The sequence below is a fragment of the Heloderma suspectum genome, chromosome 2, assembly GCF_057233095.1.
Source record: "Heloderma suspectum isolate Gila_16-S chromosome 2, 16-S_ref, whole genome shotgun sequence".
Classification (NCBI taxonomy): domain Eukaryota; kingdom Metazoa; phylum Chordata; class Lepidosauria; order Squamata; family Helodermatidae; genus Heloderma; species Heloderma suspectum.
The window spans coordinates 161,108,349-161,134,303 of record NC_139459.1 but is presented as its reverse complement, the minus strand read 5'-3'; the positions used below and the strand labels follow the sequence as shown (position 1 = coordinate 161,134,303).

The 25,955-nt window shown below is 46.2% G+C and overlaps 1 protein-coding gene across 1 annotated transcript in view; it reads left to right on the top strand.

Moving 5' to 3' along the window:
* Window positions 1-12,976: 12,976 nt before the first annotated feature.
* Window positions 12,977-25,955, top strand: part of TRPC4 (transient receptor potential cation channel subfamily C member 4) — a 193,204-nt gene continuing 180,225 nt past the window's right edge. Inside the window, exon 1 of the mRNA XM_084835473.1 lies at window positions 12,977-13,486. The gene's annotated coding sequence lies outside the window, so the exon portion shown is untranslated. The remainder of the gene's footprint in view (window positions 13,487-25,955) is intronic.

Sequence of the window (25,955 nt, the reverse complement as noted above, 5' to 3'; positions counted from 1 at the left end):
AAATAGATCATAGATCATGAGCTATCAAATTAGCCCGTTGTGTTCTGCTTGAGTTCCCTCCATGAAAAGAGGAAAAGAGGCAAGAAGAGGAGCGAGATCAATGAAAGATGAAGACTCAGATACGGGGAGAAGGAGGGGGAAGGGGGGGGGAAGGAAGCGGGTGAAAAAAGGAGTGGTGACCCTGCATTTAAAACAGAAGCGGAAAGCTCCTTTTTAAATGCAGGATTTTAGGCTGGTATAGAGATGTCCCCAGTGGGCATTGCAAGGCGGCTGTGACACCAGAGGGGCATCTGGGTCAGCAGTGCACTGTTGCTGGCTGACCCCCAAATGCCAGCAAGTCAGCCTACAGCAGTGGTCCTGAATCCTTGCTGGCTGCACCCAACCAGTCAGCAGCCTAACCCAAGCGTCCCTCTGCTGCGACGGCCTCCCAGCTCCCGCCAGACAAGGCTTTTCCTGTGCCTCATTCACAGAATGTTATGGGGGGTCCAGATGCTATCATCTTCCTTCCACTCATGACCCTTCCCATCACTTCCATCTTTTTTCTTAAAACAAGAGAATCCATCAAGGAGGAAATGCTGCACAATGCCTTCTGGCCAATAGCACTTGGAGCCCTCCGTGGAAGCGCCTGAAGAGGGGGAAGTCCTCCTGCTAGGCTGCTGCTCAGTGGCTTCAACCTCTCCCTACTTTCCCCACCCATTAGCAAGAAGCTGCTGGAGATGTTTGTCCAGCAATACCAGTCACCTTGTTGAGTCCTGGCACATTTTCAAAGAATCCAGCCAGGTCCTTTAGAAGAACATAGTTTTAAAACCATGAACACAGTGAGCATTCTGCAGGGTTCCAACGTAGTGACTGGCACTAAGATTAGCCAGAAACCTTGAATGTCATCTGTATAATGGGGACTAATAATAATAGGTAGGAGGAAGGTGATGATGTGAGGAGGGGAGACTTCGAACAGTGTCTGACTTTGCTCACCAGTTGTACCAATGTGTGGGAGTCAATTCACGATGCAAACCCAAGATGCAAGGAATCTCCATAGCACCATCTACTGATTCTTCCTCAAGAATTATAGAACATTTTTTGTTCTTTCTCTACTTAAACCAATGTAAGATATCTCTAATGTCCTCTGCACTCTTTTTTCCTCCCCTTTTAAAAGCAGTCTCTTAAAATGTATATCGACCTGGGCAAATGGAAAAGTTATACTGCAGAATTCCTCGTTACTGAAAAGTTATACTTCAGAGTTCCTCCTAATTGAAATTTTATACTTCAGAGTACCTCCTTCTGAAATAATCAGAATATTTGCAGAATCTTCTTACCCAGTTATCAATGTCATTTCGAATGTCATTCTAAATCTATGAACATGCCAATCCTAAAACTTTACTGGAATAAGTTCAGCTCAGTGGCTTGGATCTTAGAATGGGAGGAAGGTCATGGGAAAAATATGTCAAAATCCACATTAGGGCAATACCTTGATTAGGTGAACCAAAAGGTCACAAAATAGTGTGCAAGCTTTCAGGTTCTCCAGAATTCTTCATCAGGCTAGATGGTAAACAAAGCAATCTAACACAGCATGAGGTATGTTTAAGCCCAGTGAAGTGTATGAACTAAAGCATGCCTAATTCAGTACAGGAATTACTCAAAAGACTCCAATTACTGCTGCTGGAGGGGTCTATTTTTCTTTGCTGTCCTAAAATGAGTACTACTAGTAGTAGTATTTGCAGTATGGAAACACAGAGGGCATAAAACTGGTATGGGGACAGATCTGGGAATATCTATAGAATCACAGCAATGGAATGCTGTATGGAGATCTGCGCCATTTAAATCCATCTCTTCTAAAATTTGAGAAAATAGTCTCAAGTTCATCCATAGGGGGTCCCTTACCCCCGAAAAAACCTGAGGCATATATTTAAAACTGGTCCACCCACATATCCCACGAGTGCACAGACACAATAGGATACAACCCTTCGATAGCATCAACATTTTTCTTGCTGCAATTTTCCCCTAAGTTAGTCTTAATTGCACTCAATCTTTGAGTTTACTTGCAATTTGTCTGTGTAATAGTTTGTAATTTAATTTGACTAGATAATATAATTTACTGGGCAAATTTATACCTAAATATTTTAATAATTTCTGTTGAATTATATATATTAAATATATTTTCCAATTCCACTCATTCTCTCTCGATTGAGGACTGTTTTCTGGGACTGTTTTCATATCAGATTTGGTGTTACCTGATGTGATATCATTGGTGAATAGATTTTAAATGCTTTTGTGCCCATTTACAGCTAAACCTGGGAGGGTTGTTTGCCTTACACTGTTGGTGAGTGAGTCCATGAAAAGGCACATCATAAGGGGGGATAGGGGACTTCCTTGTCTGGTCCCTCTTAGGGGGAGAATCCAGTTCATTAGTTATTGCGTTGTTTGTTTGGCTAATTATTGCTCTGTTTGTTTTGTATAATTGTGCTAATGCATTAACAAATGGTGTACCCATGTTCTTTACTCTGCACATTTCAAGTATGAACAGCTACTCTAACTTGTCAAAAGCTTTGAATGGATGCTACCGTGGCCTGTTTAGATGGATGCTGGTCTCCATAGTGAATCATATTTAGTAACCTATGAATTGGGTCAGCTATATTCTTTTATGAAGCCAAATTGATTTGGGTCTACATAATTTGGAGCTAGATTGTTGAGTCTGTTGGCTGGTATTCTTGTGAAAAATCTTGAGTCCTGGTTTAATATTGGTCTGAATGAGTCCATATCCTCTAAATTTTTGTTCACTTTTAGTATTAAAATTATGTGTGAGATCTGCCAGGAATCTGTGATGGAGTTATTTTCTAGTATGAAGCTGAACAATGTGAGCAGAAATGGAGAAAGCTGTTCTTCGAAACATTTATAAAAGCTCCTTTTGAAACCATCTGTTCCCGGAGCTTTATGATTTTTAAGTTTTTATTGCCTTGTACAATTCTTCCATTGTTATTTTTTGACTCAAATATTTTTGGTGTTCTGGAGTAAATTTCTTTAGCTTAACAGAGTCTAGATATTTAGTAATTTAATGAAAGATTGGGGAAGTTGAGGAGTATAAGCCTTGGAAAAAAGTTACTGAACAGTTCATTTATTTTAAAAGTACTATACGTGTTTTCCCCTCTTTCCAAAATGTACTTTGTTTACTTTTCTTTTTTCACTAACAATTCAGAGTTTTTGTCCCCAAATTCATAAAACTTTTGATTAACATACTGCAAGTTCATTATTATTTAGCTCAAGCTGTTCTTGAGGCCCCCGAAAGGTCTGTACATTTCTGATGCTTAAAACCCCATGCCTGGATTATGAAATAATAATAAAGCAGTTGCCTAACCCTAAAGAGCCAATATTGTGTTCCTTAATGGTTAGTTTAAAGGCTCCTTTTTCACAGGAATATAATAATATTTAAGATCTGAGTCTTTGAACATAGGCCTGCTTTTAAGTGCCTGACTGGACTGTGTAGGGGGCATGAAAATTAAAAAGTATCAAATGAAATAGTGTGGATTAGCAAAGCCCCATCTCCATCTTCCCCTTGGAGAAGGGGCTGGGAGTGTGGGGGCAAGCACAGTGTGGGGCAGGAGTCCTTCCATGAATTAACTTTGTTATGAATTTCATAGCCTAAAATGAATTATTGGGTAGCAAAGCCGCTACTCCCAGCTCTATGTTAACAGCTCAGCTTACAAAATAGGAGTGGAAAGGATCTTGTGAGAGGGAGATAACCGCCACTCCACTGCAATTTCAGAAGGTGTGCTTATTATTTTGCATAATCATAATAGATCTATTATCTCTGTGTTTACATTGTATGGAAACAAAGAACAGCCGGGGAAGCCCACCTACTTTCTCCCCCAGAGCTGAGTTAAAAGACGTTTATTCACCACCGGCAAACAATCATTACATCACTGCACAGCTCAGTTCATTAAACAGTAAATCTGCATTGATTTATTTTTTAAAGAAGCCACACTATTAGGTTTTTCTCCATCTTGCATTTACATCAAGTGGGGTTAAAGTGTAGAAGTAGCAGTCAAATATACCTTCTGTAGTTGCCTCTTTTACGAACTCCACCTACACACACTTGGGCAAATTATCAGTGCATCTTTCCCAGTCTTTTTCCCCCGGCCGCAAAAGAAAAATAATAATGAGTGTCAGCTGACATAGGCTGGTGACTGGCCCCCAGCATTCTTCTTCCATGCGTCTGTCTTGAGCTGGCCGCCCTTCTTCCACCAAGCCGCTCCAGGCAGCAACACAGTGATAAAGGTTAGATGAAAAAATAATGGCTGGGCCAAGATTTCCCAATGAGCTTCATAGCTGTGTGAGAACTGGAGCCAAGGAGTCTCTGTTCAGCACTCTTTCCACTATACCACTGGCTGATATACAGTTACACCCATTACAATGATTTGGGGCTTCTGGGTGGACACCCTGATTGCAGCCCACTCAGGGTTAATTCCAGCTACGAAAAAAGAAGCCAGCCCAGAAAGAAAGGTCTTCCCTTCAGAGCTGACACTGAAGAGAAATCAAATGAGTCATACAGTTTTCAAATAAATGGCACTCCCAACAGAATAAGAGGATGGAAATTACATCGCCAGGCTGAATTCCACAACAGCCATGAACTCAATGGCCCTAAACTTCTTCACAACAATATATGAGCAAGACATGGGAAGACAAAAAGCGTGCATGATTTGAGCAAGCATAGGAAACTGATTTGGTGCTAGAGATGTTGGAGAAATTCGCCACAGACTCCAAAGAGTTCCAAAGAATCCGGCCCCCCAGAGTCCGTGGCAGAACAGACTACCCCCATCCCTGAAAACCCCCGGGACGGACCCTACCTGGCAGCAGATGCTCCAGGTCAGGTCGTTCTCCTTCCGCAGCCAGCCTGCGGAACGCAATGGCGGCCGTCATAACAGCTGCCATTTGCGTCTCTGCCCATTGCCGTGATTGGCTATGTAAATATTTATGTAAATATGCCGTGATTGGCTATGTAAATGGCGCCCATTATGCCATTTGCATCCCTGCTCTTTTCATGATAGGCTACGTAAATACTTATGTAGCCTATCACAGCCTAAGGCAGGGATGCAAATGCTGGCCGGCGTAGCAGCCGCCATTTGAGTCCATGGCATGGCAACAGCGGCTGGAAGTCCGGCTGCGGCTGGCCCTGGCCGGCAGCTCTGCGGCTTTGCCGCAGAGTGGAGCTGGATGGGGAGGATTCCGGGGGGGAAGGATGGATCGCCTTCCCCCCCCCCCAGCAGATGCCCCAACCGGAACCAGGTAAGGAATTCATACATGCCTATTTGGTGCTGCCAGTGCCAAATACTGAGATAATTCAGTTCGCTCTGCTCAGAGGCTCATTGTGCATTTTACAGTTGTTGATTTTTTGTACACTTTTTCTCTGGAACAATTACACTTGATTAGGGGTGGGCGAATCTGACAGGCTTGATTTCATTGAGGTGCTCATTTCTCCACTGCTATGCTTGTTCTGTCCCTGATCTGCATCGGATTGCAGTCCTTCAATTCATATGTATTTTGTTTTTGTGCACATTTTTCATATGTAATTGAAATGTTAACAGCTTAACATGAAAGGTTAACAGAAAAGTTCACACACACACACACACACACACACACACGTACCTGTGGATGAACATGTGCATTTGCATATTTTTCAAATGTGTGCATGTTTTCAAACACTTGGGGGGGGGGTTGCAAACCATATCACAAACTTGATAATGTACAGATTTCCAACTGCAAATTGTGTTCTGGTCTACATTCAGTGTCGGGAGGTGCAGTTGGGGTAACCTTGCATAAAACTGTGAACGCAACAAATTTCTTACCCATCCCTACATCTGATATTACTCTACTGCTGTTCTTAGATTGTTTTAGATTGTAAGCCTGAGGGCAGGGACTGTCTTTTGTGCCCTTTGAGTCAGTTAGTCTAACGAAGGTATTACGATGATATGGATTTTGGAAATTTTCTTTGGAATTTTTCTTTTAACCAACACACTCACCTTTGCTCCCCCCCCCCTCAATTCTTATTAATGATCATTGTAGGCCACTCTGGGAGCCTTTGTTGTTGTTGTTGCTGCTAAAGAGCAGAGTAAAAGCCCTCCAGACAAACAGACAAACGGAGAGCTAGTTGCTCTTCAGATGACAGTATTAACTGCACTCTTTCAAAGCAGGTCACTTTGGAGAAGAAGTCCTGAGAGATGGTGTTGGTTGCTGCAAGTCCATCCCTTTAGCCTTGAGGCAGAGGGTGCTTGCAGGTGGGGACAACCTAGTGCTTCAAACCAGAAGGCCTTTTGTAGCTCTTGCATCTTTTTTCCTTAACAGATTTTCAGTGGTAAGAAAAAACACGGAAGAAGTGGTGGGAAAACACAAGCGGCTTACAAGTTGGAAGGTGACAATGTCTGGACCCAGTGGAGGCTGGTAGCCTCTGAGGAGCTGTCCAAGTTGTTGAACCTATTTTGGGGATTGGGCTTAGCACCTGGATAGCCCCTGTAGAGTTCTGACTGGTTCTGACTGAGTGGATTCACAGCCTCACTGACATCAGAGCCACCAGCCTCCATTGTCTGGACCCATGATAAAATTCCATGAATGGGGCTGGCCTGGGTGATGGCAAGATAAAAGCCTCATCTGGAAGCACCCAGAGACATCAAACTCTGCAAATCAGAATTCAAAGTCCTAGGAAACAAAGCGACCCTGGGGAGCCCATGTACTTTCCATGAAGCACTACAGTGGAGCAGAATAGTGCTAATGATAAGTCCGCCATGCATCCATATTTTAGGCTTGGCTTTGCAGAAGCAAATAGTTGCCCTTCCTGAAGTCAGAATCTGCTTTTTCAGTATTCCTCATGGTCAAGAGAATGGAGAGGGTGGCAAATCAGAAGCAATGGTGGCATGGGCAAAACGATGTGCGTTGGACAAAATAGAGTTAATCATGCCATTGGGGAAGCAAAGGAATGGGAGAGGCTGAGAGGAAAAAGGGGGTTGGGGGACCAAGAAGAAAGGGGTCATGTTTTTTTCCCATTTGAAGAATTTTTTTTCCTTAATGATTCTTTATTTGTTTCTAGTTTCATATAACAAAAGAACAATATATCAAGAAATCAACAGTGACTGCTAGTCCATGTCTTTGTACTGATTAAACATGAATAAACATTACCAAATCCTGGACATTCCTGCATGAATTTCCATTTCTTTTTCTTACAGTCCTTTTTCCCTACCAACCTTCCCTCCCCAAACCCTCCAGTAACCCCCACCACCTGAGTGATCTCACCTCAGGACCAACTCAGGAAAAACAAAAAACACCCAGACAGACAAAAAAAAATATTCTAATGAAAGCAAAAGGGGAAAATAACATAATCAGAGTGGTTAATCAAACAGTTCCACATATGGCTGTCAAATCAGGAGGCCTCTGTTCTCTTTCATTTCATCAGGTGTTTGAAAAACATTAATTCATGGGAGGACAAAGACAACATGCCTTACTCCATGCTTCAATCCTGGGTGGGTGTTTCACCTTCCACACCTGAAGCACCAATCTTTTAACCTCTAGAGTCGCCCTCAGCAACCAGTACATTAGTGGTGTGTCGTGATGGTCTGAGTCTTAACGCCACTGTATGGCCTAGTATGTCAAAATCTAACTGAAGAGTGAATTTGATCCTTTCAATCACATTCCCCCAGAACGGTTCCAGCACTGGACAACTCCACAGCATGTGCGTTAGAGTCCCTTTCCCTTTTTGACATCTCCAACAAAGGGGAGAGTCACTTAAATTCTTCTGGTAGTTTTTCAGGTGTCCAGTAGGCTCTTAGAATAATTTTTTGTTGGATTAATCTTAATTTCAGATCTAGGGTGGTTTTTAAAAATTTGTGCTCTTAGGGCCCACCAAACTGAGTCTGAAAGTTGGCACTCTTGGCCAAGTTCGGTGTTCCACGCTTTCCTAATATGAGAAAGATTAAATTTCTGGATTTTTTTTTAATTGGGTAAATACCGAAAGGGGTCATAGTTGAGGGAGTAACGAGGTGGCTGTCAGAGGCAGAGGGGAAAGCTGATGGCTAGAGGAGAAAGGGTCAAAAAGTTGCAAGATGAGTAACTGGGGATCTTTACTGTGTTGTTGTTCAGTCGTTAAGTCGTGTCCGACTCTTCATGACCCCATGGACCATAGCATGCCAGGCCTTCCTGTCCTCTGCTCTCTTCTGAAGTGTACTCAAGTTCATGATCTTTACTGTACTGGGAAGCAAAAAAAAAGAAAAAGATCTTTACTGTACTGGGAAGCAAAAAACATCCCTTCCGCACACACACTGTTTCTTACAGACAGGACGCTCCCTCAGCTTCCAGCTCCCTGTTCTGGAAAGCAGAACAGTTCTGGAAAGCTCAGGGAGACGATAAAGACCATTCTGCGATAGTTCAGTGTTTGCCGAAGGATGGGATAAGATCTGCCTCTAGGTCACAAAAAATATATTGATTTTGCTAGCCTGGGAACAGTCCAAGGAGCTAAAGGAGGTGACTTGCGGGTCAGAAGAGGGAATCTGGAATCCGAAGGTCAGATATTGCAATTTATTCTTTCCTATGTTCTGGGATGGAAACAGGTCTTCTTGGCTATCGCAGAAGAAGACCATTTGGCAGATTGTGCAGATGAGGTACGTTACGGCAAAACAGAGGGATTTCAGGTCCCTCACGAAAGACAATAAACCTGCAGAAGTTGCTTTGTTGGTCTCTGGCAGTAAAGTAAGAGCACATGGCATGCTTAGCTGTTCCACTGAAAGTATGGATGATTGTGAGGAGGGGGAGGAGAAGGGAACGGGCATAGAACACCCTAGCCCTAGATCAGTAAAAAAAGATGCAGAGAAGAGGGAAGTGCTGATGCCTCTCTGAGTGACTCATGCCCATTCTGAGAGCTCTGGTGGGTCTGTCTCTATTAGAACATGTCCCACAAAAGGGTAGATGTCATAAAAATGCAGAAATCGTAAGAATGCATAATTCTCATTCAAGTTAGTATAATCAGACATATTGAAAGTGGGGCACAGCTGGAAGTAACAGAATGTCATTATTTGGTCCAAAGTCTGGAAAGGTGGGTGATAATTTTGTTTTTTTGTTTCAATTGCAGAGATTTTACATTGAAAAGTTAAGTATCACATCAATAACTGATACAATCAAAAGTATAGAAGAAATTCGCCAAATACACGCATCACTTCAAAGTGACCCTGGCCTTAAAGTGACCTTGGGTTAGCCAAGTTGGAATGTTCTGAGCAAGTGGGTGCGGGAGGTCTGCATTTGTGCAGGGGATTAATCATAGAATAGAATCATAGAACAGTAGGGTTGGAAGGGACCTACGAGGCCATTGAGTCCAACCCCCTGCTCAATGCAGGAATCCAAGTCAGATCATGGCCAACAGATGGCTGTCCAGCCTCATCTTGAACCCCTCCAGTGTGAGAGAGCCCACCACCTCCCTAGGTCATTGGTTCCATTGTCATATTGCTCTAACAGTCAGGAAGTTTCTCCTGTTCAGACGGAATCTGGCTTCCTGTGCCCATTATTCCGTGTCCTGCACTCTGGGATGATCAAGAAGAGATGCTTGCCTTCCTCTCTGTGACAACCTTCAAGTACTTGAAGTATCGTATCTCCCCTATATGATACGCTATCGTATCTCCCCTCAGTCTTCTCTTCTCAAGGCTAAACATGCCCAGTTCTTCCAGTCTCTCTTCATTAGGGATGTACGAAACGTTTACCTGGTTTCATCCAGGGATATCCGTGGTGGGGGGGAGGTGCTCCATCCCTCCCCCTGAAATTCCTCCCCAGCCAGTTCCGCTCCGTGGCAATTCCATGGAGCCGCCGGCTGGGGCCACCTGCAGCTGGACATCCGGCCGCTGGGCTGAACAGGAACGCAAATGGCGGCTGCCATAGCCGCCACCATTTGCGCCCCTGTCTTTTGCCGTGATAGGCTATGTAAATACTTACATAGCCTATCATGGCAAAAAAAAAAAATGGGAACACAAATGGCGGTGGCTACGGCGGCAGCCGCCATTTGCGTTCCCTTTTTTCCCGTGATAGGCTACGTAAATATTTATGTAGCCTACCATGGCCTCCGCAGGGACACAAATGGCTTCTCTGCGTTAGCCGTGATAGTCTATGTAGGGATGTACGAAAGTCACTTACCTTTTCAAAGGGTGACATTCGTGGTGGTGGGAAGGCGCTCCGTCCCTCCCCCCCGAAATTCTTGCTGGCCGGCTCTGCTCCACAGGGATTCTGCGGAGCCTCTGGCCGCTGGCTAGCAGGGACGCAAATGGCGGCGGCTGTAGCCGCTGCCGTTTGCGTCCCTGCAGTCAGCCATGATAGGCGATGTAAATGTTTACGTCGCCTATCACGGCTGATTTAAAATAAAAAAAACGCGCGTATGCAAATGGCGGCGCCCATGGGCGCCGCCATTTGCGTTCCTTATTTTGGCACTTCTTAGTCTACGTAAACATTTACATAGACTAAGACGGTGAAAATAAGGGGAAAGCAAATAGCGTAGACGCTACGCTATTTGCATTCCCCTTATTTTTGCCGTCTTAGACATTTACGTAGACTAAGATGGCAAAAATAAGGGGAACGCAAATAGCGTAGCGTCTACGCTATTTGCGTTCCCCTTATTTTCGCTGTGTTAGTCTATGTAAATGTTTACGTAGACTAAGACATGCCAAAATAAGGAACGCAAATGGCGGCGCCCATGGGCGCCGCCATTTGCATACGCGCGTTTTTTTTATTTTAAATCAGCCGTGATAGGCTACGTAAACATTTACGTAGCCTATCACTGTGTTTTTTAAAAATCTAGCTGTGATAGGCTACGTAAATCTTTACGTAGCCTATCATGTCTTTTTTTTGTTGTTGTTTTTTAGCTGGAAATGGCGGTGGCGGCAGCCGGTCGGAAGACCGGCTGTGCCGCCGCCGCCGAACTGTCACCGGAGCCACCACCGCCAGGAAGATCCGCCCAACGCAAGTCCCATCCCAGGGGGGTGGGGGGGCAGACCGTTCTGCTACCGATTTCGGGGGGCCGAATGTGCTGGCATTCGGCCTCCCTGAGATTCGTGGCGAAATTCTCTGACATCCCTAAGGCTATGTAAGTATTTATGTAGCCAATCACGGCAATAATGAAGAAGCAAATGGCGGCTGCAGACATGGCCACCATTCGCAAACTAGTGCGAACAGCACCAGGTGGGTGCTCCATTTCACGCACCTTTCACAGGGTGGTGGGGCAGGGGGGGCTTCGTTCCCCCACGGATTTCGGGGGGCTGAATGCACTGGCATTCGGCCTCACTGAGATCCATGGAGGAATTCTCCAACATCCCTACTCTTCAAAGGGCTTTGTTTTGAGTCCCCTGATCATCTTTGTTGCCCTCCTCTGAACCCTCTCCAGTTTGTCTGCATCCTTCTTAAAATGTGGTGCCCAGAACTGGACACAGTACTCCAGATGAGGCCTAACCAGTGCTGAGTAGAGGGAACTAGAACTTCCTGGGATTTGGGAGCTATGCTTCCATTAATGCAGCCCAAATTAGCATTGGCCTTTTTTGCAGCCACATCAGATTGCTGGCTCATATTCAGCTTGTGATCAACAAGAAGTCCAAGATCCTTCTCGCTTGTCGTGTTGTTGAGCCACGTATCCCCCATCTTGTAACTGTGCATTTGGTTTCTTTTTCCTAGGTGCAGAACTTGGCATTTATCCCTATTAAATGTCATTCTGTTGTTTTGTGCCCAGCGCTCCAGTCTGTTAATATGTTGTGTGTGCGCGTGCACAAGTACAAGAGGAAAGCATTCATGATGTGTATATGAATGTGTGTCCATAACTCCTAACACTGGAACGCTGTAGTCCTAATACTTACTTGGAAGTGAGCCCAAATGAATTTAGTGTAGATATAAAAGTAAGGGCACAACCCTATGCATGTTCAGACAGGAAGAAGTCCTACAGCTCCCAGTATTCCTGACCCAGAAGCATCACTGGGAGTAGTAGGCCATTTTTATGTCTAAACATGCATTGGGTTGTGCCCTAATTTACTTTCAAAATTTCTCCTCCGAGAACTGGCTGCTCTGAATATTCTTCTCCCAGTATTTGATATCTGCTTTGACACCCAGTGATATTTGATTTCAACAATTGTTATCAGACAGTGGGTATTTTTCAGTATTTTATTGTTGCCATGCAAGGTGTTTAGCATTTGACATTTTGATTTTGCACAGGAAACTTGGTGCTTTCTGGGGATTCTGGTGCATGCTTAAGGATACATGCAGAGTTCAATTTGGAGTCAAAAATTTTGATCCCCCCCCCCATAATTTCATTCAAAGTGGTGTATGCTGAGTAGGGAGAATTCATCACATTTCCAATATATGCCCCAAAGTCTTTCTTCTTTCGCTTACTTCCAAGTAAACCTACATAAGATTGGGCTACCCTGGGAATTAATTGGTGATCATTTGCCCTTTGCTCTTGCAGCTTGCGTCCCAAAGCATTTTGCCTCTTGGATGAAAAATCTTTAGAAGTTTTTTTCACAGAAGAAATGATGCCCTTCTGCCAGCGCCCAGCCAGCTGCCCTCAGAGTGGAGCCTGCAGGCAGATCGTGGCAGCAAACTCTGCCGCTGATCACAGGAAGCTGCCTTATGCCGAGTCAGAGTCAGACCGTCGGAGGCCCTCCATCTGCCCCGGCTAGCAGCGGCGGCGGCAGCCGCAGCCCTCCGAGCGCTCCAGGGGGAGTTTCCCCAGGCTCACTGCCCGCGTGCCGGGCTAAAGCGGAGAGGCGAAGGATCCAGCCCGGCCGGGGCCTTCAGTGCGGGCTGCGCAGCTGAGCGACGGCGCGGCCGGAGCTCAGGCACCTGCGGCGGGCGCCCCCCGTTGCGAAGGCCGGGCGCCGGCCGGGGGCTGTCGCCGCTGGGCTGCGGCGGCGCTACCCTCGCCAGGCCCTAGAGGCGGCGCCTGAGGCCGCGGCCAGCCCGCCCGCCCCTCCCCGGCAGGTGCGGCGCGGCGCGGCGCGGAGGAGCCTCTCGACAGCGCCCAGCCCTCCGCGCCCAGCCGCGAGCGCGGGCAGCGCGAGAAGCCTGCTCCTCGCCCGGCCGCCGTCGGGCTGCTTCTCTCGCTCCCTCTCGGGCAGGCGGAGCACTCGGTGCCTCGCGACGAGCCGGCGCCGGCATGGGGCTCCCCCGGCGAGCCGGAGCCGCGCTCCGCTCCTCCTCCGTTGCGCGGCCGCGAAGCTCCCGGCGCTGCATCTCCGCGAGGGGAGCCTGAGAGGCGGGCGGCGGGCGGCGCGTGCTCGGGCGGACTGGAGCCGGCGAGCGCGACGCTCCGCGGCGGAGGAGACCGCCAGCGCGGAGGCGCCAGGCGGCGGAGGAGCTCCGCGGCTCGACTGGCCCGTCGCGGCGAGTGGATTTGCGGCGGAGCGAGCCAGGCAGCCAACGAGGGAGGCGGGCGGGCGCGGGCGCCGGGAAGATGCAGCTGCCTCGCCGAGCCGGCCTCCCGTTCTCTCGCCCAGTAAGTTCTTCTCCCTCCTTGACCCCCAGCTTGGGAACCGGGGGGGCCGTGTGGGGCGGGGGCAGCGGGGGCTGCCTGGCAAACCGCCTCTCGGGGAAGAGGTTCCCCGCTTTGGGGCGGCCGGAGAACTTCAGCGCCAGCGAGCAGAGCAACGTGCCTTTGGAGGGGCTCCCGGAAAGGAAAGGAAAGGAAAGGAAAGGGGCGGGAGGGGCTGGGGCTGGGCGACGGAGACGAGGCTACCGGCGCTTGTCAGGGTGCGTGGCGCTGCTCGCGGCCAAACGCACACCGCCCCTCTGGTCCCCCGCACTCTGCCCCGAGGAACTCGCAGTCTAGCGCCCCACGCCAGGGGAGACAGCAGAAGGAGAACAGGCAGAGGAGGCAAGGGTAGCTGTGGGGGGGGGGGGCGAGGAAATACTGTGTGTGGCACTTTCCTAGGCGTGCTTTGGGCTGAGGCTTCCAGTGCCAGGGCTCAGCGGAGTCAGAAGAGGTTAAAGTGCTCCGGAGCAGGTGCAGAGTGCACCCCTCTATCACTGAACGAGTGCAGAGCGCGAACCCTCCCCGTTTGGGAGACGGGGGGGGGGCCTTCCCGGCGAGAGTCGAGTTGTTTCCAGACGGGCTGCTTGAGCTCCATTTTTTCTAGAAACTTGGCACTGGTTGCGGTTGAGTGAGAGCTCTTCTCTCAGAATTTAGCAGGTGGGTTCCCTCCTCCCTCCCTGAATCAAGGCAGATTTCATTTTAAATGCTTCCTGCTTGAAAAGCACTATCCTAGTTTCAACTGGTGGTGTTGGGGGAGACTGTAGGAGAAATTGAAGGCTCAAGCAGAACAGTTTGTAGGCAGCTCTCTCCAAGACATTGCCCTGGTTGTCTTCTGTGTGAAGCTTAATGCACTTACTATCTTTAAAGACTAGTGACTAGTGATTCACATGTTACAGCAAAATATGAGGTCTGTGTTTCCACTCCAGATTGGCTGTGTAATTTCTGGCGCCCATTTGTTTTCAAACACGCAAATGCATTTTAAATACCACAGGATGGAATGACATGTGGGGATCCATCTTTTGTTGTTGTAACATACAAAAGAGGATTTAGAAGAGGGTTTTATGGGTTTGAAAGTGACACCACTTATTATTAATCCCATTTACAGTATTGCTCCTAAGAAACATTGTTCCCCATTCTCAGATGGAGAACTGAGGCTGCAAGGCAATGCTGTGTGCAGTGTCAAGGGCTAGTTCGTGCTCTATGTACATCGCTTGATCTTTCATCACGTAGTTACTCAGCACTTGATCTGACTCCCAGCTGTGTGCATGAGCTGTCCGCACTGAACAGTATTTCTGTTTGAGTAGGCATTGGGTGATATGGAAAGGTTATCTTCCATTAGTAATCTGTTACGGCTCATTCAGATACGCAAGTCATCACTGCTGTAGTGTATACAGTATGTGTGAACTACTCGAGCTCATGGCTGAGCTTGAATTTAAACCCATTTCTTTCAAAACCCACAGAACCATGAGAAGTCTTAGTTGGTCACTACTAACTTGTCAGGTTAATAAAACCCCTTCTAAATCTTGGCCATCAACAACTGCCGTTCAGTCAGGAAAATAAAAATAAAATTTGATTTGTCCTCAGATCTACTTGCTGATGGTGAGCAGTGGCAGTAGCACTGACTGGAGTAGAGCCATTTCTCCTTTCCTACTGTTGCTCCTTTTCATTTTAGCCACCGCATCATCTGATGAGTTTGGAGAGATTGGTTCAGTGTTAGGCAGGAGAGCTTTGACCATTTCAAACTGTTGCACAGGATTTCAACCTTTGTTTGCTTTTTACCTGATCATTTTTGCCTAAAGAAGGGTGAGGAATAAGGGATCAGGATTTTAAAAGTATGTTTGAAAATCCTTCATGTGATAGGCTTGTGGGGTAATGCATTAATCACAGAAGGGGAGTGGGGCAAGGTGGAGGGAACACTGAAATCTGGACAAGGAATTTTGGAGGACTGAGAACCAGCAGAAAGGTGTTCTGATGTTACCATTGTTTCTGATGTAAGTAGAGTTTAATTAGAAGGTGTGTTGCTCCTGACCTTTGTAAGCACCTGTTGATTGATTAATTTTTACTTATCTGACTGAAAACATATTTTGAACGATAAATGAGAGAATAAATAGATGAGTTCCAAAGCCCCAAGAAAGTCACTGGAAGCCTTGGACAAAGATGTCTTCCCAAGCTTACATGATGTGTATACTGGGTCTCCCCCAGCAGATCTGAAGGAGGGGCTAATTTTAAGAGCAAGTGGGCCATGCAGGTGAGGGGAACTGAACTCCCCCGCCTCCATCCTGCAGTCAGTCACCCAAACGCCTTTTCCCCTCCATTGGACTCTGATATTGGAAGTGAGCTTGGCAGGGAGAAAAAGTGCCTGGGGGAAATTGTAGGAGAAAGATAACTTCAGCTGCCCCTTTGGCTCTTTAAATGGGACCCTCAACACACACACGCCCCTTATGTGTGATTGGGGAAGGCTCAGGTTTAAAGAAATGGGCTTGCCCCTGTTGCATGTAGTTTGAGCCTACTGTTCAGGATTATCGTGAATCCAAAATACTGTTCTCTGAACTCCTGGAGGAAGGATATCACACCACTGTCACAATAGATGAAAGACTGTTTAAAAAGGAAAGACTTCCTAAATTTTCAGCAGTTCCTCACATGAATTCTGTTCCCTTTGCCAAGTTTAATGGTTCTGAAAAATTAAAGTTGTTTGGAATCAGCGAAACATGCCACAAATCTTACATAGAATCTTGTAGCATTCAGTCCCACAGAATTGTTCTTTTCCAGTTTGCCTATTAAGCCCCAACTGCTACAGAAACCTACAAATGGATAAAGGGAGCTAGGGGAGAGAAGGTAGCATTAGGCTGGTTAGTGCAAGGAACCGTGGTGAAGGAGAGCAAGAGACTGACTTATATGGTAAACTGAGTGACTGGAGGAATTCATCTGTGCATTGTGTTCACTTCTGAAAGCTCCTAAATGGTCTGGCTAAATTACAGGAATCATAATCATTCTAAAAAGAAGCTGACACTTTGGAGAATTGGATAAACCTGGACAAAATACACATCAAATGGCGCCGTGAATGGCTGATATATGCAAGATTATAGGCATAAATGGTCCATTGCCATTCACAGTGCCATTTTATGTAAGATCAAACATGTGCATTTTTGTGATCGCCATTTTTTTTTTTGTCAAATGGTGATTGCAGAGCTTGCCAGATGGGCCCAAGGTAAATGTGGGTGCCTTGGCAAGCACAGGGGCTTGAGAGGGGCTGAGTGGGGCAGAGGGCATGGCGGGTGTGGCTCGGGACAGTGGGGAGTCTACCAGACTACTGGACCAGATCAGGCACCTGTGCCATCACTACCCGGAGCACCCCCTCCCCCTATACTCAGTCAGGCAGGGAGGGGGTGTCCTTGCTCTTCGTATCAGCCTAGCTGATCACTGGGCTTTTCATTATAAAGCAATGGGAGAGGAGGTAGGCATCAGAGGTGGCAAGACCACTCCCCTCACTCCAGCTTATCGGAAGTGCCTCTAACAGCACCTGAATTCATAGAATCATAGAACAGTAGGGTTGGAAGGGGCCTACAACGCCATCGAGTCCAACCCCCTGCTCCATGCAGGAATCTAAGTCAAAGTGTCCCTGACAGATGGCTGTCCAGCCTCCTCTGGAATACCTCCAGTGTGGGAGAGCCCACCACCTCCCTAGGTCATTGGTTCCATTGTCGTATTGCTCTAACAGTCAGGAAGTTTTTCCTGATGTTCAGCTGGAATCTGGCTTCCTGTAACTTGAGCACATTATTCTGTGTCCTGCATTCTGGGATCATCGAGAAGAGAACCTGGTCTTCCTTTCTGTGACAACCTTTCAAGTACTTGAACAGCACTATCATATCTCTGCTCAGTCTTCTCTTCTCAAGGCTAAAAATGCCCAGTCTTTTCAGTCTCTCCTCATATAGCTTTGTTTCCAGTCCCCTGATCATCTTCGTTGCCCTCCTCTGAACCTTCTCAAAAAAGGACACATATAGGAAGTGGAAGGAAGGCCAAGCTACAAAGGAAGAGTACAGGCAGGTAGCACAGAACTGCAGGGATGGTGTCAGGAAGGCTAAAGCTGAGAACGAGCTGAGGTTAGCGAGGGATGCTAAAAGCAACAAAAAGGCTTTCTTCAGATACGTGCATAGTAAAAGACGGAGGAAAGAAACGGTGGTTCAGCTATTAAATAAGGATGGCAAAATGATAACAGATGACAAGGAAAAGGCAGAAGTGCTCAATTCCTACTTCAACTCAATCTTCTCCCCCCAAAAAGGGCCTATGACCCCCCTGGCAAAGGCAAAGTAGAGGCTGAAAGGGCAGGATTGCAGCTTGAGATTGATAGGCATATGGTCAAGGAACACCTCATTACTTTGAATGAGTTCAAATCTCCAGGTTCAGATGAACTGCATCCTAGAGTGCTAAAGGAACTGGCAGAAGAACTCTCATAGCCACTTTCTTTTATCTTTGAGCAATTGTGGAGGACGGGGGAACTGCCAGATGACTGGAAGAGGGCTAATGTTGTCCCTGTCTTCAAAAAGGGCAAAAAGGAGGAACCTGGGAACTACAGACATCTGACATCAATCCCTGGGGAAATTCTGGAGCAGATTGTAAAGCAATCCATCTGTAAGCGCCTTGAAAACAATGCAGTGATTACTCGAAGCCAACATGGATTTGTCAAGAACAAATCCTGCCAGACTATCTGATCTCATTTGTTGATCAGGTAACCTCCCTTGTGGACCGTGGGAATGCTGTGGACATAATATACCTCGACTTCAGCAAAGCTTTCGACAAAGTGCCCCATGATCTCCTGATGAGCAAACTAGCTCAAAGTGGGCTAGATGAAACAACAAACAGGTGGATCCACAGTTGGCTACAGAATCGGACTCAAAGAGTGCTTTTCAATGGGATCTTCTGAAACTGGGGAGATGTAACGAGCAGGGTACCGCATGGCTCAGTCCTGGCCCCAGTGCTGTTCAACATTTTTATTAATGACTTGGAGGAGGAGGTGCAGGGAATGCTGATCAGATTTGCAAATGACACAAAATTGGACAGGATAGTGAATACCTTGGAAGACAGAAACAATTCAAAGTGATCTTGATAGGCTGGAGCGCTGGGCAGAAAACCACAGAATGAAATTTAATAGAGATAAATGTCAAGTTCTGCTCCTAGGAAAAAGAAACCAAAAGCACAGTTACTGTCAGGGTTGGAACTGAGCCCATAGCAGCTCTGATTCTGAGGAAGAGCTACAACCCATGGGAGAGGAGCCTGCTCGTCTCTCAGAGGCGCAGCTGCAGGGAGAGGCCCCCCCTGCTCGCATTCCTGAGAGATATAGTGACCCTGGCAGCAAAAGAGCGGGAGATCAGTTGTTGCTAGATGCAAGGCGCTGGCGCAGAGAGAGGCGCGAGGTGGAGGGCGCAGAGAGGAGGCGCTCAGCCTGCTTGGCACTACGGCAACGGCTGCGTCTTGTTTAGGCTACTGGAGGGGACTTTAAGAGGCAGCTAGGGCGCTCCTGACAGTTATAAGGTGTGGGATACCTGGCTCAACAATACTACAAGCGAGAAGGATCTTGGCATTGTTGTAGATCACTAGCTGAATATGAAGCAACAATGTGATGTGGCTGCAAACAAAGCAAATGCTATTTGGGGTTGCATTAATAGAAGCATAGCATAGCTTCCAAATCCCATGAAGTACTAGTTCCCCTCTACTCAGCACTGGTTAGGCCCATCTGGAGTACTGTGTCCAGTTCTGGGCACCACACTTTAAGAAGGACTTAGACAAACTGGAGAGGGTTCAGAGGAGGGCAACAAAGATGATCAGGGAACTGGAAACAAAGCCCTATGAAGAGAGACTGAAAGAACTGGGCAAGTTTAGCCTTGAGAAGAGAAGACTGAGGGGAGATAGGATAGCGCTCTTCAAGTACTTGAAAGGTTGTCACAGAGAGGAAGGCCAGGATCTCTTCTCCATCATCCCAGAGTGCAGGACACTGAATAATGGGCTCAAGTGACAGGAAGCCAGATTCTGGCTGAACATCAGGAAAAACTTCCTGACTGTTAGAGCAATATGACAATGGAACCAATTACCCAGGGAGGTGGTGGGCTCTCCCACACTGGAGGCATTCAAGATGAGGCTGGAGAGCCATCTGTCAGGGTTGCTCTGACTTGGATTCCTGCATTGAGCAGGGGGTTGGACTTGATGGTCTTATAGGCCCCTTCCAACCCTACTATTCTATGATTTTATGGCTGCTACTGGGTCGGCCCACTGAAGGGTGGGCAATGCCAAGAAGCAGCCAGGTGGGGAAGGGGCATGATTTGTGATGAGACAGTGGGTCTGAGTTGAGCGTGGGGATTGGGGTTATGGGTGCTGATGTCACAAAACCATAGCTGTCCCTCCAAAATAGGTGAAACCAGTCCTGCTCTCTATGCAGTTCCTAGGGCAAAGAACATTTAGATGTGTTTCTCTCAGCAAGTTAAGAAATTGCTGGTGGTTCCTCAAACACTCCCTCCTGCATTTTCAAGAGGAGGAGGACGTAGACAGTAGACAAACTCAGAGATGTGGGACATTATTATGTAAAATTTAGATTTGTAAAGATTTCCTTCCCTAACCCATCCTCATGCAAGTGGAATGTACCTCAGTATTCATGTACAGAAACCCCAGCTGTTTATCACAGGTGGGTGGAGCAGAAGTTGAAGGAAGGGCACAAAGCACATGCTCAGAAGCACTCTCTCCTCTAGTCCATCTGCATATGCAGCAAACGGTAGTTCTATCTAATGGGAGCCCCAACTTTCGTGTAATGATGAAACTGATGCTGAGGCCCAACTGTGGGAAGCCACGGCTCATATTCATTCACTGCCAAACAAATCAAGTGAAAGTGATTTGTCTCATTAACCTGCTAGGATGTTGTGTTGGTGGACTGTGCATGCCATTGTTTGGCAATGCTAAGTGTATTCTATTCTACTCCTAATCAAAGAAAAGTTCAGGAGAAAGGTTGTTGGCAACATAAGCAACAAAAAGCAATGGAATTAAACTAAACTAAACCCTGAGCAATGTCTGTTGTCATGGACCATGGTATAGGACTTAACTGTTCCTGACAACTTGAGGACCTTGGCTTAACTACCATGTTGGACGTGTGAAAATAAGATTTACAATCTACATGAATACAGGCACGTGTGTGTGTGTGTATTTACACAATAGTGTTTATATGTATGCATTTCTGGTCAGAGAAAGTGGACATTCCAAAGATAATACAATAAACCATGAGGTATATGTTAACCTTAACTGGCTTATGGGAATGACAACGATCTCTTTCTCTGTCCTTTATTCTAGCAGCCACCAAGGCCGCAGTCCTTCTCGTATTTACTCAGGAATAAGACGTCTTGAACTTAATGGGCTCTCTGTGCATAGGATTTGGCTGCAAGCTTAGAATTTGCCCACGTTTGCACTTTATTGTTTCTTGCCACTAAGCTTGTGTTTATAGATGTTGTGCTGTTACTCTTTTCAGATTAAAAATATGAAGCAGAACTGTTTTATCTTGCAGGCTGTGAGGGCTGACTCACTATCAGATAAAGCAGAGTGGTCAGCTGCTGGAGACAGGCTCTGATGTTTGTCGGCTGATATTCTTCACATATTTCTCCTAGTTGTGGTGTGTGGTCGCAGTCCACGTAATGGCCTGAACCAAGTGTGACTGAAATGACACACAGTTTGTGTTTGATTAATTGTCCCCTGAAATAACCTTTCGGTAGGTTAAAAAAGGCAGTTTTGAAAGAAAAAGAAAGAGAAAGAAATAATAGCAGGAAACCCATCTTATTTCATGCAGGCTAATCAAGTCAGCATGCATTTTGGTTTTAAGTGTTTCAGACTTCAGATCTCCACCTCTGAAATGCTGTCAGCGGCCTGCAGCAGCCATTGTCATAATATGGTTGGGAATCGAGTGCAAGTGTTGTTCTAGGGGAATGGGTGGCTTAATCAGCAAGGAGAGGGATGAGGCCAAATGGTCTAAAGTGAAACCTTCCTTAAGCAGCCAGCAGGCCAGGATAAACCAAAGAAATGTCAGGGGTATGGATCAAGGGCTATTGACTCCTTCAGATTTGGGACGATTCCAGGACTGTGTAAGGGTGCTGTCACGGATTCATCTATGGAATGACTGGAGATGCGGTGTCTGCCAGATTACTGTCTGCCAGCACAGGTTTGGCCTTCGAGGCCAGCCTGTGGCAGCCACAAAGCAGTCTTGACTGTGAGGCAAGGGACTCTTCCCTTTCTCTGCTGCTTGTCTAGGGCAGAAGCACTGGGAAGGGAGTTTAGGAGTAGCATTATCATTCCAGAAGTATTCAGGGAGCTGGGGTGTGTATGGTTTCCCAGAGACAACTTTCTCCCTCTCATAACTTTAGAAGTCAGGGTCAGTCACCCATTGACACTGATTGTCAGGCAGTTTGGTACAAATAAAAATTAAGTACTTCAGAAAACACACAATAAACTCATGAAACTCAGTGCCACAATATGTGGTGAGGACCATTAGACTGGGGCGGGGGTGGGGTGGGGGCTTAAGGATGAAGCAAGGTCTGTCAACAGCTATTAGTAATGATTAAGGATGGATGAATCCGCCAGTTTCACTTACTTCCACATCAACACATTTTTAGTCTTTAGTTCTTTCCATCCTGTTTATGAAGAAATTTGTGGATTTTGGGAAGCTCCTATAAAAAAAAGAACCAAACACACTCCTCATCCATCCCCAGTTGTGACAGCTAGAGTGCAGCTCTATAATCAGAAGCAGTGTTATCCTTCTGAAACAAGGTGCTGGGGACAAGCAACGGTGGAGGAACATTGAGTTTGTGCCCTTCTCGTGAGCTCCTGAGAGTCTTCTGGCTGGCTGCTGTTGGTATCAGCACGCCAGCCTTGTTACACCTGGGCCTGATCCCAGGTTTATGTTCTTATGGTTTCTCACTACACCAGTCCTGGCAAGCTTCCACCCCCTTGCCCTTACGGTTGAAATCCAGTCGCAGAACGAGAGCCTGCTCTGAATCTGGACTGGAAATGGAAGAGGTCTCCTAGTTCCTCAGGCCACCAAAAGATTTCAGCTGAATTATGAGAACATGAAAAGAGGGAAGAAGATTTTGTGTTTCAGTAGATGTTGCTGAACATGCTGTGTGCTGCATTGATCTGCCAGTTTACAGAAAGGTGCTGTTGGAGTTATGCTATAGGAGGAGAAAATGGATAATTGTGAAGATTTGTGCCTTCCTCACTAGATGCTGCTGCAGAAAATGTTCTGGATGACACTGCAGGCTAAGGCTACTGTTTGTACTCTCATTTATATTTTTACTCATGGTTGTTTAACTTACTGGTATTGAATTTGAGTGCGATTGTTTATGTAGTGAAGTACCGAGAGTGCTGTTTCTTTTTGCTGCAAGAACTTCTTTGTATATTTGACTTCCTAATACAAGCATTCCCAAGAAATGCGTCCAACCCTAATGTAAGTCTTGTCTACCTTAAAGGCAGAGATCCAGCTGTCTGTCCATCATTGTGCTGATCCGGTCAACTGAGACAGGGGGCACTTCTTGTGTAAGCATATATGCAGGACATGGGCGGGTTACTGGGAACAGGTTTTCCCACAACAGGGATGGTTGTGTCTGGGGCACTGCTCAATTTTTTATAGGCCCACTGAGGGATCGACATTTGAAGGTGCATAGTGTACCTGAAGGAGATACCAGAAACTCTGGGTTTCAGAGAGAAGCAGCCACATCTTGTGTTCTTTTACTAATAATAGTCATATATGCTGGGGAATTTGCTTTTCCAACACTAGGGATGGACAAATCTGTCAGTTTCACTTTTTCCCACATTCAAGTTTTTAAAATCTCAAGTTCTTTCTGTCCCACCAAAAAAATGGTAAAGTTTGGTAAATTCTTATCAAACAGTGAACCAAACTAAATTTTCATCCATCTGCACAGGCCAAATTCAATAGGTACAGCTTTTGCCAGCATGGAGAGGGCCATGATATAACTGCCTGCCATGTAGCTATTGAAGGTGAGGAGTCTGCCAGAAAAAAGAGGTGGCAGTCCTAATTCACTGCCACAAACATGACTGACTATGCAGGGATTCAAATCTAGACTTTTAAGAACTAAGTAAGCACTCAAACCTCTCTGCCTGGATGGACAAACCTGTCAGTTTTGCTTTTTCCCACATTCAGTTTTTTTGATCTCAAGTTCTTTCTATCCCATTTATGAAGAAATTTGTAGTTTGGGGTAAATTACAGAGATATAGACATTTCTTTGAGATTTTTCCTTAAGCTCAGAAGATGCATGCTTCATTTGTGGTGTACACCCATTATGCATCTATATGGAGCCAACGCATGTGTGTGATGTGATGGAGTTGAAGTGTGGGCATGAAACTCTGTACATGATCAAAATGGCCAGGGGCAGGTTTTGCCCTCACAACAATTGTATCTCATAATTATATTATCTTATACCTTTTTGATGAATGGAACTTATGTGATAGCCACTCAAATGGAAGTCATGTTACACGCATGTAATTTGCTCATATAGGCCTGTGACATGCCCAGCAGCCGTCTTCTCTGCCGCAAAATTTGGAGCAGGAGTGCTTTAGCTCATCATAGGCGACGAGGGCTGATGCCCCTTCTGTGAGATAAAGCAGTGGTCCATTGTTGGAGGCAGGCAGTGCAGGAGATGCAGACTGTCCTCCACATTCTGAAACCTCAATGAGGTTTCCATGAGCACCAAAGTAAAGAGGATTTATGGAGACAGAGGCACTCTGTTGCTTCTGTACCAGGATCTTCCTTCAGAGCTATCTGCATCATTGCCCCAATAATGATTTATTGCTCGGTCCAGGGCTGTACTCTACTACTTTCCAACTTTCTGACAGTACATTGTAGCTCTTTGTAGGGGATCACATAGCCATTTGCTACTGACAGCTGGGCTGGCCCAAAGTACTCTGCTGTCTGAAGAAGCCGTACCCCACAATTACAGGGGTGCTCCAAGTTCCTTGTCTTGCAATATTGCAGAAGATGGGGGCAGCATGAAACTCTCCATCCTCAGCATCTGGCCATTTTGCTATCCTCAAAATGAGATGCTTGCATCGCATGTGAAATTAGGCTAGCCCTGAGAGAGAGAGTTACTCACTGGAAAAGACCCTGATGCTGGGAAAGATTGAAGGCAAAAGGAGAAGAGGGCGGCAGAGGATGAGATGGCTAGATAGCATCACCGATGCAATGAATATGGACTTTAGCACACTCCGGGAGAGAGCGCAGGACAGGAAGGCCTGGCGTGCTATGGTCCATGGGGTCACGAAGAGTCGGACAGGACTGAACGACTGAACAAGAGAGAGAGTTAAGACAGAGGTCTTTGGAGCAAAGCAGCCCCTGCAGTGACCTGTGGGGAGCTCTTGGCATCTGTGAGCTATGCTGTGGAATCAGAACAGGGCTTCCACCCAGATAATTTTTTCTGACAATAAGAAAATAGGCTCCGATTGCATTCAATAACATAGCGGTGGGATAGACATTGTGCAGAGTTAAATTCTTTCTTCTTTCATCAGTGCTGCTTTACTCTGCCTCTTATTTATTCCAAGGGAATGTAATCTGTTGTCATCAGCCAAACTTTATTTCTAAGAAAAAGCAGTAATTGATAGTGACATTTGTCAACAAAGACTTTGGGCACAATCCAACTACCTGTGCAAGCTCCACTGAAATGAAGGGCAGCTGTGCCGTGCCGTTGTCTAGCTCCCATCTCACCAGGGCTTGCACATACTGAATTGTGCCTGTAATTTTTACGAAAGCATCTGCTCTGGTGTGGTATGTATTGCAGCTCTGTGAGGAGTGGGGCAGGGGCGACAGGGGGAGGGAGGGGAGGATTTCAATTCCTAAACCCACTTATGCCTGGGTTCCATGCAAGAGGAAAAAGGGCAGGATATAAATGTAGTAACAATAACAACAACAACAATTAGAAACACCCACAAGACAAAGGCACACATTCACACCTCTTCTCCCCCGTCCCCAACAGCTACACTCTTATTTCATGATTTTAACAATATTTTCTCACGTGGAGGTTTCCTTCTTGGGTGGTGGAGAAAAGAACATTCCATACTATGCGCCTGCTTTTCCTTTGCTAATTTGGCTTGCTTGGGTTTAAAAAATATTGGTTACATTCTTTGCTCTGTTGAAGTAATTCTCTTTGATGTTAGCATGAAACGAAGATATTGACATAAAGCAGAGGTAGCCAAACCTTCAGACCCTCCAAGCCACAGACTGCACCCTTAAATGTTTAAGAGCCACAAGATGCAGATAGCTTTTGCACACACACATTAAATATTTTATATAAATAATACAAAATAATATTAACATAAACCAGCTTCTGTTGTTGTGTCAGCTAGTGAATGCCAATGATGTGCATTTGTATGGGTATGATTTTAATGTCGTTAGCTTATT